Source organism: Gekko japonicus, unplaced genomic scaffold (assembly GCF_001447785.1).
Source record: "Gekko japonicus isolate JY-2015 unplaced genomic scaffold, Gekko_japonicus_V1.1 scaffold218, whole genome shotgun sequence".
NCBI classification, from domain to species: Eukaryota; Metazoa; Chordata; class Lepidosauria; order Squamata; family Gekkonidae; genus Gekko; species Gekko japonicus.
Genome location: NW_015167536.1, coordinates 827,156 through 838,049, shown reverse-complemented (window position 1 = coordinate 838,049; position 10,894 = coordinate 827,156). Strand labels below are relative to the sequence as shown.

Below are 10,894 nucleotides of genomic sequence, written 5' to 3'. Positions count from 1 at the left end.
GTCTCTAGTTCCAGCTCCTGCCAACCTAGCAGTTCGAAAGCAAGAAATTGCAAGTAGATAAATAGGTACCACTTCGGTGGGAAGGTAACAGCGTTCCGTGCGCCTTGGTGTTTAGTCATGCCGGCCACATGACCATGGAAATGTCTTCGGACAGCGCTGGCTCTTCGGCTTTGAAACGGAGATGAGCACCACAACCCTAGAGTCGGATTTGACTGGTTTTCGAGCAAGGGAACCTTTACATTTACCTTTTCACCTTAATCTTAATTCTGTTTCATGATGAAACTCAAGGTTTCAAGCACATCCCTGCAGGTCTCTTAACCCCAAAATGACCAGGCCCTGACCTGTTTAAATTCTGCAAGGTTTCTATATCATGTGCCTTCAGCCCATATCCTAAATGATGATCACGATGACAATGAGGGGGGTGATGGTGGTGGTGTTGGTGGTAATGATGATGTCGATAAGAAGACGACGACAAAGAAGGAGGAGGAGGAAGTATATCCAACTGTCTTCCATGTGGCTTTCATCCAGCCTAAGGAGATTTCCTCCAACCTCTTCCATTGGTGGAAGAGCCATTTAAGTTAGAGTAAGGCTTCTGAGCATTGGAGTTAGGGTTGCCAGGTCCTATCTGTCAGCCGGCAGGGGGATCCTTGCTCCCTTCTGGGATCTTCTGCCATGCACATGAAGTGTGTGTGGCATGATGATGTCACCTGGAAGTGATGTCCTCATGTTGCCAATGTTGGGGTGTGTGTGTGTGATGCTCTAGTTTTTGGGCAACACTCTATGGTTTGTAGCCAAATTTACCATAGAGTTCTGCCCAAAAACTAGAGCGTCGCCAGACAACATTGGCAATGTGATGATGACGTCAGTTCTGGGTGATATCATCATGTCACCTTTCGGGCAAGTTGGGGTGGGGAAGCAGCCCACAAAAGCGGGCATTCCCCCACCCCCAGCAGAGGTCTGGCAACCCTAATTGGAGGAGGACTTCAAATGTATGCCAAGAGGAAAGGTGGAGTATAAATATTTTAATAAATACATACATAAATAAACTTTGCTCAGTGGATTGGTTGGATAGGGTAGGATCCACCTGCCTATAAGCAAATAAAGTGCTTACAAGTGCTTAGCCTTCATTCATTTCTTTTAAGGGAAAGAAATACATCCTGGTTGCCTGACATTGTATAAATTTAAGACTGTAAATAAAATATCTCTCTCCCCTGCAAAACTGTACTGTCAATCCATCAGGACCTTATTCTCAAAGCAAGAAGAACAAAATAGAGAAACATAACATCATTTCCAGCCTAGAAGGGGAGAAACCAAGCTTCATGCATTTACAGACTGGTTTCTATGATGGAAAGTGTCCCAAGGGTGAGCCTCCCCAGGGATGGCCGCCGGCGCTCGGGACTCCGATACCCCCCCCCATTTCCTGACCCCCTTGGCACTAACAGGAAGGCAGAGGCGACCGACCCCAACGCCACTGAGTCCCCCAAGTCCCGACAAGCAGCCAACGGATCCACAGGACAACACCACCCCAGACGAGCGGCAGGCCAGGGGGAAGGAAGCCTCCGGAAGAAAAGAGGGAACCGTACCGGGAGCCCGCCCACGACCCAGAGCAGCTTGGGGAAGGAGAAGCGCAGAGTCTGCCCGACCGGCGGGCCAAGACACTACCCCCTATATATGGTAGTGGCTGAGAGCAAGAGAGCAGGGAAGATGCCACGCCTACGGCTCAGCGTCTCGGCATAAGAGGAGTGGGCGTGGCCCTGGGGGAGGGGCGGAGGTTGGAGCACAGGGGAAGGCGGGTGACATGAGGAAGGTGGAAAAGAGGACCGAAAGCGGAGGCCAAGGAGGATGTGGCACAGGCGACGGGCAAGCGGACAAGCAGAGAGAGAGTGTTTTGTCTGACCTGCCAAGGGAGAGAAGAGGGTGGTGACATAACCTTCTTCTCTCCCACAAGACTAAGGCCTCTGCAGTTCCTCCAGGAGGTGGGGCATGGTGGCTGACAACCAACAGCTAGAAGGATCGAGCGACAGTGACGAGGGGTCGTCTAGCTTGTGTGACAGAAGGTGAAATGGGTATGGGTTGGGATGGTTCTGAGATCTGGCTTCTGACCAACCATCTGAAAACTGAAATGTGCTTGAAACATCAAACCTCTTGTGGTGAGGTCTCTGCCACCTTTGGTTTCATATGGCATGGCTATTCGAGGTGCTACAGTCCCAACATAAGGATTTTGCTATGTCAGGTTCATACTTGGAAAGTTCCCCATGCAGTAGGAAGTTCCAGGAGCAGACATGTGGCCTTCTTGTTTTTTGTCATATTTTCCCCCTTAGGTTGACCATAGTGGGAGGGGTAAGGCAGACACCCAGCTGAATACCTCTCCTACTGAATATTTTGGACTCCCGATAAATGCTTGCTTTTCTGACACTTTTTGCTGAGCTGCAAGTCTTTTTGCATACTGATCGGGTCAGTCATGGATTACTGCGTCTGCAGAACCCACATTGCCTTCCAAGATAAATACTGGTTTAATGTTAGAAACATGAAGGGAATCAAGACTCCATTCACTTTGCCAACATTTGCAAATACCTTCACTCACAGTCAGCATGGGGAAACAGTGGAAATGTTCAAAAATAGCAAATGTTTCTTGTGCAGTGATTGTTTTTCCTTCAAACGATCTGAAAATACTTTCTGCAGTGTCTTTTTTTTTTTTTTTTTTTTTGGTGTGTGTATGTGCGTGAAAAAAATGACTTTCACAAAGACATTCCCAGCTCAGGAAAAATGGTGTTTCCAGTTAGAGAAGGAAAGGGGCAGCACACAGGCACCCTCTCCCCATCATCATGGGAGATAGGTGACTTTTTACATTGACGGTGGACCATTAAACTTACTGTGGCACAGTGGCTCAAAAACAAAAACTTAAATTTACTCACCTTTGCTAAAGGAGGAGGAGGAGGAGGAGGAAGAAGTGGAGATGGAGATGGAGAAGAAGTGGATATCACAGTTCCATTGTATTGTAAACCACATTGGTCAGGCCACACCTTGTGTAGTTCTGGAGGCCTCACTTCAAAAAGGATGTGGACAGAATGGAGCGGGTGCAGAGGAGAGCGACGAGGATGACTGGGGGCCTGGAGACCAAGCCCTGTGAGGAAAGGCTGAGGGACTTGGAAATGTTCAGTCTGGAGAAGAGGAGATTGAGGGGGGACATGATTGTTAGCTTGAAATATTTGAAGGGCTTTCCCTTAGAGGAGTGCAGGGAGCTGGGAACTCGCAATAATGGGTTTAAATTAAGGGAGGGAAGGTACTGGATGATAATGTAACCACAACAAATGCTCTTTGAATGCACTTTTTGCAGATGACTCTCAACTCTATCATCAAGGAAGCCTTTGAATCTTGCTATGACTTGGGCAGCCTTTCACGCTGTTGGTGTTGAGGAAAGCTTACACAGTGAAAGCAGTGACTTTTAGGCATGTCTTAGTCATTAACAGTGCCATTCTAAACAGAGTTGTGCCCTTCTGAGTCCATTGAAGTCTCCTGACTCAGAAGGGTGTAACTGTGCTTAGGACTGCCCTGCGAGTGCAGCTATACAGCCAAGCAGGTTTGGGAAAGTGAGTCATCTTGGAAGGTTCACAGGGAGCTGCTAGCAATGTCTAGCCTCTGAGGGCCAACTCCAAAGTGACAGCAGTGCAGGTTTTAGCAGTTGCCTGCAGTTGTACTTATTCTTTAATTGTTTTATTTTATTTAATTGACTTCACTCATATCCCCACCTTTCTCCCCGATGGGAACCCAAAGCAGCTTACGTTGATCTTCTAGTAATCTTAAGCCTGGCTTGTTCATGGTTGAGTCCTGTGATGACCGACCCAAAAGAGAAGCTTGCTCAGCAACCCGGCTATTAACACTGGCCAGTAAGGTTGCCAACCTTCAGGTGGCATGGCTATTATGGCCAAGATCAGTTCCCCTGGAGAAAATGGCTACTTTGGAGGATGGGTTCTATGGCATTATACCTTGCGGAGGTCCCTCCCCTCCCTAAACCCCACCCTTCCTAGGCTCCACTCAGAGCTGGCAACCCTACTGGCCAGAGAGCCAGAAAAGCCTGGGCCTATTCTAGCATTAAAGTCCCTACGAAGGGCAAGGTGGGAGTTGGGGAATCGGAGGGCGAAAGTTTCAAAGGTGGTAGACAAAAGGTCTCAGAAGTTCTCCGTACTCTGAGATTTTAGGAGTCTGGGAGGAATATAGATGTTGACACAAAGAAGAGAGCCAATACATGGACCTTGGATCAGTAGGACCTGGATATAGTGCTGGGACCCATTTTCCAGGGACTGGACAGCTACATTTAGATCAACTGAAACAAACACTACCAACACCCCCTACTACCTCAACTTTTTGTATAGGTTTCAACAGCTGGTATTACAAAGGCATGGTAGCCCTGAAGGACAGGAGTGCCAGACTCATGCACCCATGTTTCCTGTAAACATAAAATATCAAACCTACGCAGGAACAGAAAAAGTTCAGAGGCATGTAGTTTGTTCCCCCACCCCATCAGGTTCCAACTCAGTAAATTTAACTGACAATTGGATTTCTCTATCATTTCTTGTCCCCCCCCCCTCTAAATTTGCAAAAATATAAAGGAGGCCATTCGATTTGGAACAGAGGACTTATCAGGGCTGGAAACGCAGCCGGTTCCTCGGTCTGGGCAGCTCGAGCGAGTTATGGGGGCACAGCTGAGCACCTCAGGAAGAATTGTGGTCTATCCAGTATGGTTTGTGTACAGTTTGATTGCCAGACTTTTCCAGGAGTCTCAGCCAGCCATTACCCTGGAGAGTCCAAATTTATGTATGTATGTATGTATTTATTTATTTATTTGACTTATATCCCGCCCTTCCACATGGGCTCAGGGCGGCTAACAAGAGGCCATTGCCATACATAACACTAAAACCAGATAAAACAATCATTTACATTTAAAATCGGTGCTCCTAACAATATGTCATCCAAGACGGGGACTCCAATGCAATGTTTCAGAGGATCTACTGTCTCTTCTTGATCGGTGTGCACTATGTCCATTCTTCATTCCCAAGACCAGTTCGCACTGCCAGAGATAGCAGCACGGTGGCGGTACAGTGATGGTGGCGGCTCCTACTCAAAAGCCTGGCGGAAGAGCTCCATCTTGCAGGCCCTGCGGAACTGCATAAGGTCCCGCAGGGCCCTGATCTCCTCTGGGAGCTTGTTCCACCAGATAGGAGCCACCACCGAAAAAGCCCTGGCCCCAGTCGCAGCATATTTGACATCTCTATGTGAAATACCCATTAAGGCTGATTGACAAAGAGGAACTTAGCCATGATACAAGAAGATTTTGTTTTGCCCTTCCAAGTCCAGAGCACATTCTAGGACTTCCTGTTGGGCAGCATATTTACCTTTCTGCGAGGATTGATGGGAGTCTGGTAATCAGACCCTACACACCAGTCTCATAAGAACATAAGAACATAAGAGATGCCAATGTTGGATCAGGACAAAGGCCCATCCAGTCCAACACTCTGTATCACAGTGGCCAGAAATACCAGGTGCCATCAAGAGATCCACCAGTGGGGCCAGGACATTAGAAGCCCTCCCACTGTTGACCCCCCCAAGCACCAAGATGACAGAGCATCACTTGCCCCAGAGTCCCTATCTATACCTTGTAGCTAATAGCCACTGATGGACCTCTGCTCCATATGCTTATCTAATTCCCTTTTGAAGCCGTCCATGCTTGTAGCCGTCACCACTTCCTGTGGCAGTGAATTCCAAGTGTTAATCACTCTTTGGGTGAAGAAGTACTTCCTTTTATCCATTCTAACCCGACCGCTCAGCAATTTCATGGAGTGCCCACGAGTTCTTGTATTGTGAGAAAGGGAGAAAAGTACCTCTTTCTCTACCTGCTCTTTCCCATGCATAATGTCATCTCCAGTGATGATGACAAAGGTTATGTGGATCTTGTTGTAAAGATTTATTTCAAAGGGGTTAATCCAAAATTCCCTGAAGGAGGAAAAATGTCCCAGTACTTGGAACACTTAAAGATAGGGGACACAATTGATTTCCGTGGGCTCAGTGGACTACTCACGTACAAGGGAAAAGGGGTATTTGCCATTCGACCAGACAAGAAGTCTGAAACAGTAATTAAATATGCAAAGTATGATCGCAGGTGGGACAGGAATTACACAATTGCTGCAGCTCATCCGAGCTGTTGTGAAGGACAAAGATGATCCCACCGACTGTCACTTACTGTTTGCCAACCAGACTGAGCAAGATATCTTGTTATGCCCAGAATTAGAAGAAATTCAGGCTCAGAATTCAAGCCGCTTTAAACTGTGGTACACGTTGGATAGAGCATCTGAAGATTGGAATTATAGCCAAGGCTTTGTGAATCTAGAGATGATCAAGGACCACATGCCTCCGCCAGCAGATGATGCTCTTATCTTGATGTGTGGCCCTCCTCCAATGATCCAGTATGCTTGCGTTCCTAACCTAGATAAGCTGGGATATACCAAGGAGGCAAGATTTGCTTACTAAAATGGGTTGTTAATAAGCTGAAAAGGAATGTGATCAGTTAAATTCTGTACAGGAGGCCCACATGTTCCCATCTCAAAATCCTCAAGGTAATGGCCAGGTGTCTCATCCTCACCTAATGCAGGATGGCTCTGATGCTGTTAAGTATTTTGAAGGCATAGTACGCCTTCTTTAACCTTTGCTCTCCAATTACAGACCCCTCAAAAATACAACTCATTTTAATAGTGGGTGGTTTGATCAAGACTGCAGGACTGCTAGGAAAGAGTTAGTCCACAACAACCAACAGATCCACCATCGTAAGAAAGGAACATCTATAAACCATCTCTCTCTCTCCCCCCCCCAGGGGATTTTTTATTGCATTTTCTATAAACTTCAAAGAAGCAAGGAGGGGTAATTACAAACTACAGGTGAAAGTAAAGAAAAACCACTGAAAACCCAAGAGGTGGTGGTCATACATTGCTTACAAAATTAGCTTTAAGACTATAGAGGCCCCGGTCACACGGGCAGGAAACTGCAGAGGAGAAGCATGGCTGTTTGCCCTGGGGCAAACTACTGCGCAGTTACGTGATCAGACCTCCTGTGGAGGTCCTGTGGAGGTACCGCGGAGGTTCCATGGCAAGGGAGAGGTGCCGATCACAGGACAAGCCGGCGCACAACGAAGAAGCGCGCGCCACGGCAAACTGTTTTTTATTTTTGTGTACATGACAAATGCGCATGCTCCGTTGGGTGCGCATGCGCATCCACAGAGACTTGGACAAAAAAACACACACCTTATTTGCAAGGGGACATGGGCGGGCACCGGATGCCACCGGAAACGCGATCAGACGCCCGCCCTTGCCCCGCAGTTTCCGGAAACTAGTACCTCCAAGGTACTAGTTTTTTGCCACGCAGTTTCGGCTGGAAGCCTCGGTTGAGCCACGGGAGTGCTACGCTTCCCAGATGTGCTGGTGAGATCGCGCCCGGAAACTCCGTCTGTTTTCCGTCTCACTTGTGTGGCTTCTGTTACGTGTGACCGCAGCCTAAGACTATTAAGAGCCGTGATAAGATTTTGGAGAAAGCAAAGCAATGACACTACCAATTTACTTCTCAGGCAGTGTTATGAGATGATGTTGCAGAATGACGCTGCCTGGATAGCCTGCTAGAATAACGTCCTCCGTTGCAACTCGATATCGGATGACACCCATAGCTGGTTCCAGTATTCATGACTGGGTGCTTAAATGTGATGCCGCAACACACAGGCAGGCAGTTTTCCAGTCCAAATTCTCTCCAAGCGTCATACTGACTAAAAGGGACCATGTTAGAGCCTCCTGTCTTGTTAATACCTCCATCCTTAACCTCAGAATAGCCTTTATTTCAGTTCAGTTTCAAACCATGCCAATGGCTTTGCTAGCTGGACGTTACTCCCAAATACCGCTGGCTTCACGTCTTTGCACTTGTGAAGCTTCAGTTCCAGAGGACCTATCACACTACATGTTATCCTGTCCTCTCTATATTGGGCCCAGAACCAAATTTCTCACAGCACTATTAATGGGCTTAGATTTTCCTTCAGACTCAGAAAAGCTGCTTTTTCTTCTCTCAGATGCTGATCCTTTTGTCTCCTATAGAGTGTCACTCTTTGCCAAGAAAATACAGGCTTGAGCTGCATCTAAAGAGGGCAATGGGGTGGAATTCACTGCCACAGGTGGTAGTGGTGTCTACAAGCAAGGACGGCTTCAAGGGGGAATTAGATAAACATATGGAACAGAGATCCATCAGTGGCTATTAGCCACAAGGTATAGATAGAAACTCTCATTTTGGGGCAAGTGATGCTCTGTATTCTTGGTGCTTGGGGGGGGGCAACAGTGGGAGAACTCCTAGTGTCCTGGCCCCACTGGTGGACCTCCTGATGGCACCTGGTATTTTTGGCCACTGTGTGACAGAGTGTTGGACTGGATGGGCCGTTGGCCTGATCCAACATTGGCTTCTCTTATGTTCTTAATACTTTTATTTGATTCATGCTTTCTGGTTAGATTGTTTTAATGCTGATGTTTGTAATTATGTTGTACATATCAGATTGTAACAGCCTCTGGCCACAGACAATAAACGTTATCACTCACATTGGTCTCCTTTCTTCCATTTTATCCTCTCAACAACCCCTGTGAGGTAGGTTATTGGTAAAATGTATTCTTGACTGGATTTAGAGATCTATAGGCCCAGACAAAATTGAAGGGTAAAGCTGTGGCTCAGTGGAAGCGCATCTGCTTGGCATGCAGAAGGTCCAGGGTTCAATCCCCGCCATCTCCAAGGAAAAGGATCAGGTAGCAGGTGACTGTGAAAGACCTCAGCCTGAGACCATGGAGAGCTGTTGCCAGTCTGAGTAGACAATACTGATCTTGATGGACCAATGGTCTGGTTCAGTATAAGGCAGCTTTATGTGTGTTCACCATCTCCACCCTCTGCATAATATTATAAAACTTTAACCCCTTAGTCATCCCCCCCACCGCAAATTCCCTCCAGTTGTTTTATAGTTGCTTTTCCCTAGCTTCACTTCAAACCCAGAACTGAATTCATGCTTGGAGGGCAGCCAATGCAGGCCATTTTCAGGACACAATCGGTGGGTGCAAGATTTCTGCACCCGTTCATCCTACCTGACATTCTGCCGATTTCGGTCTACTCAAAATTTAGTTCGAGTGGAAGCTGCACTCAAGCCTCTTCTGCAGTGCTAAAGGATGCCCAGTTACAATTTGCTCAGTCTGTGTATGGCTCCCACAATTCTGAAAGCTAGCAGCGAGCCCGGGCAGCATCCAGATTCATTCAAGTGACAGCTCAGCTTACATAACAGTCGGAAGCCCTCACACTTGGAAGGAGAAACCAAAAAGAACCCCCAAAGGCTGAAGCAACCAAAGATTTCTCTGAAGACTTAAAAGATGGCGCCAGGAAAACCTCCCCCAGGAGGCAACTTGTCTTTAATAAATCAAAGTTGAATTTTCTATATTTAATGGAAAAAAATTAATTGCATCCTGAAATTTAATGGAAAGATATGCTTTTCTGGAAAGATATGCTATACTTCTTAAAGAATTAAATGTGGTTCTGTATTGAGACCCCTGTTCTAGATGGACCAAGAGCTCCATGGTGCTTTCTCCAATCTTTCCAGTAAAATGTAGAATAATATTGTGTGTGGCATGATATTACAGTACTGCACAATTCCCTCCGCAGTTTCTGACAGCCATCTCCATGTGGCATAAGAAGGGAAACAACACAGCATGAAATGTTGCATTAAACCACGTTACCAGGGAGAAAGAAACACGAAGCAAGCAGATCTTCATGTTTTCTTGTAAGATCTAGGTCTTCTCTTAGAAAATAGAGTCTCATTGTCTGTATCCCCCGTTGCACCAAACAGTGCTCTGTTCTGCGTGCCTAGACCTGTAATTTTTTCTGTACCAATGCAGATGCAGTTACTTTGAACGTGTGCTGTGAGCGTTTGGGATTTTACCAGTTGCCTCAGTCTGGGGGAGATGCAATCTTCTTACCCACAGAATTCACAGGTCATCATTTTAACCCACTATGTAATATGGGGGATTTGCAAGTTATGCTTTCCCTGTGTGGTTTTTTAATCTCTTTTAATTTTTTCCCCTCATCAACGATCACACATATATGGCCAGTATTCAACAGCAATAGCCTCAGTACATGGAATTTATTATGAATGTATTTTAAATATCACCCAAAGGGACAGCTCACAAAAAAGGCTGCTAAACAGTAGCCAGAAGATTTTAAAACCCATATTAGAAGCCAAACCTTATTACACAGTACAGGGGTCCCCAACTTTTTTGAGTCTGTGGGCACCTTTGGAGGTTTTATTTATTTATTTAGATTTATATCCCGCCCTTCCTGCGAGCTGGCTCAGGGCAGGTCACAACAATAAATTACAAGCAATAAGCAATTAAAAGTAAATATTAAGCAATAAAAAACAGTTAAAGCAGTTAAAAGATGGGCACAGCAGCAATTAAATATTCAGCAATCCTAAAACTGGGAACAATTGGGCCACGGCCGAGCTACGAAGATCTTATCAGTAGCTGCCTATCAGCAGCAGAAACTGCAGCAACAGCGGCAGTTGGGCCAATTAATGGATGCCCACTGCCTCGCCCGAAGGCCTGGCAGAACAGCTCCATTTTGCAGGCCCTGCAAAACTGTACTAGGTCTCACAGAGCCCTGATCTCAGTCAGGAGCCTGTTCCACCATTCTTTTTCTTTCTGAGATCTTATTTTCCCTCCAATATTTGGCACACGTGGAACTGCCTTTGAAAACTGTCCAGAAATTTCAGTGGAGCCAAATTGCGATGGCCAGTCTACTAGGAAGTGGATACAGGGATTGTACCATTTCTTGGGCTACAGCC

At 46.5% G+C, this 10,894-nt stretch overlaps 1 pseudogene; it reads left to right on the top strand.

Moving 5' to 3' along the window:
* Positions 1 to 4,691: 4,691 nt before the first annotated feature.
* On the top strand, positions 4,692 to 6,525 carry LOC107112380 (annotated as a pseudogene).
* The last annotated feature ends 4,369 nt before the right edge of the window (positions 6,526 to 10,894 follow it).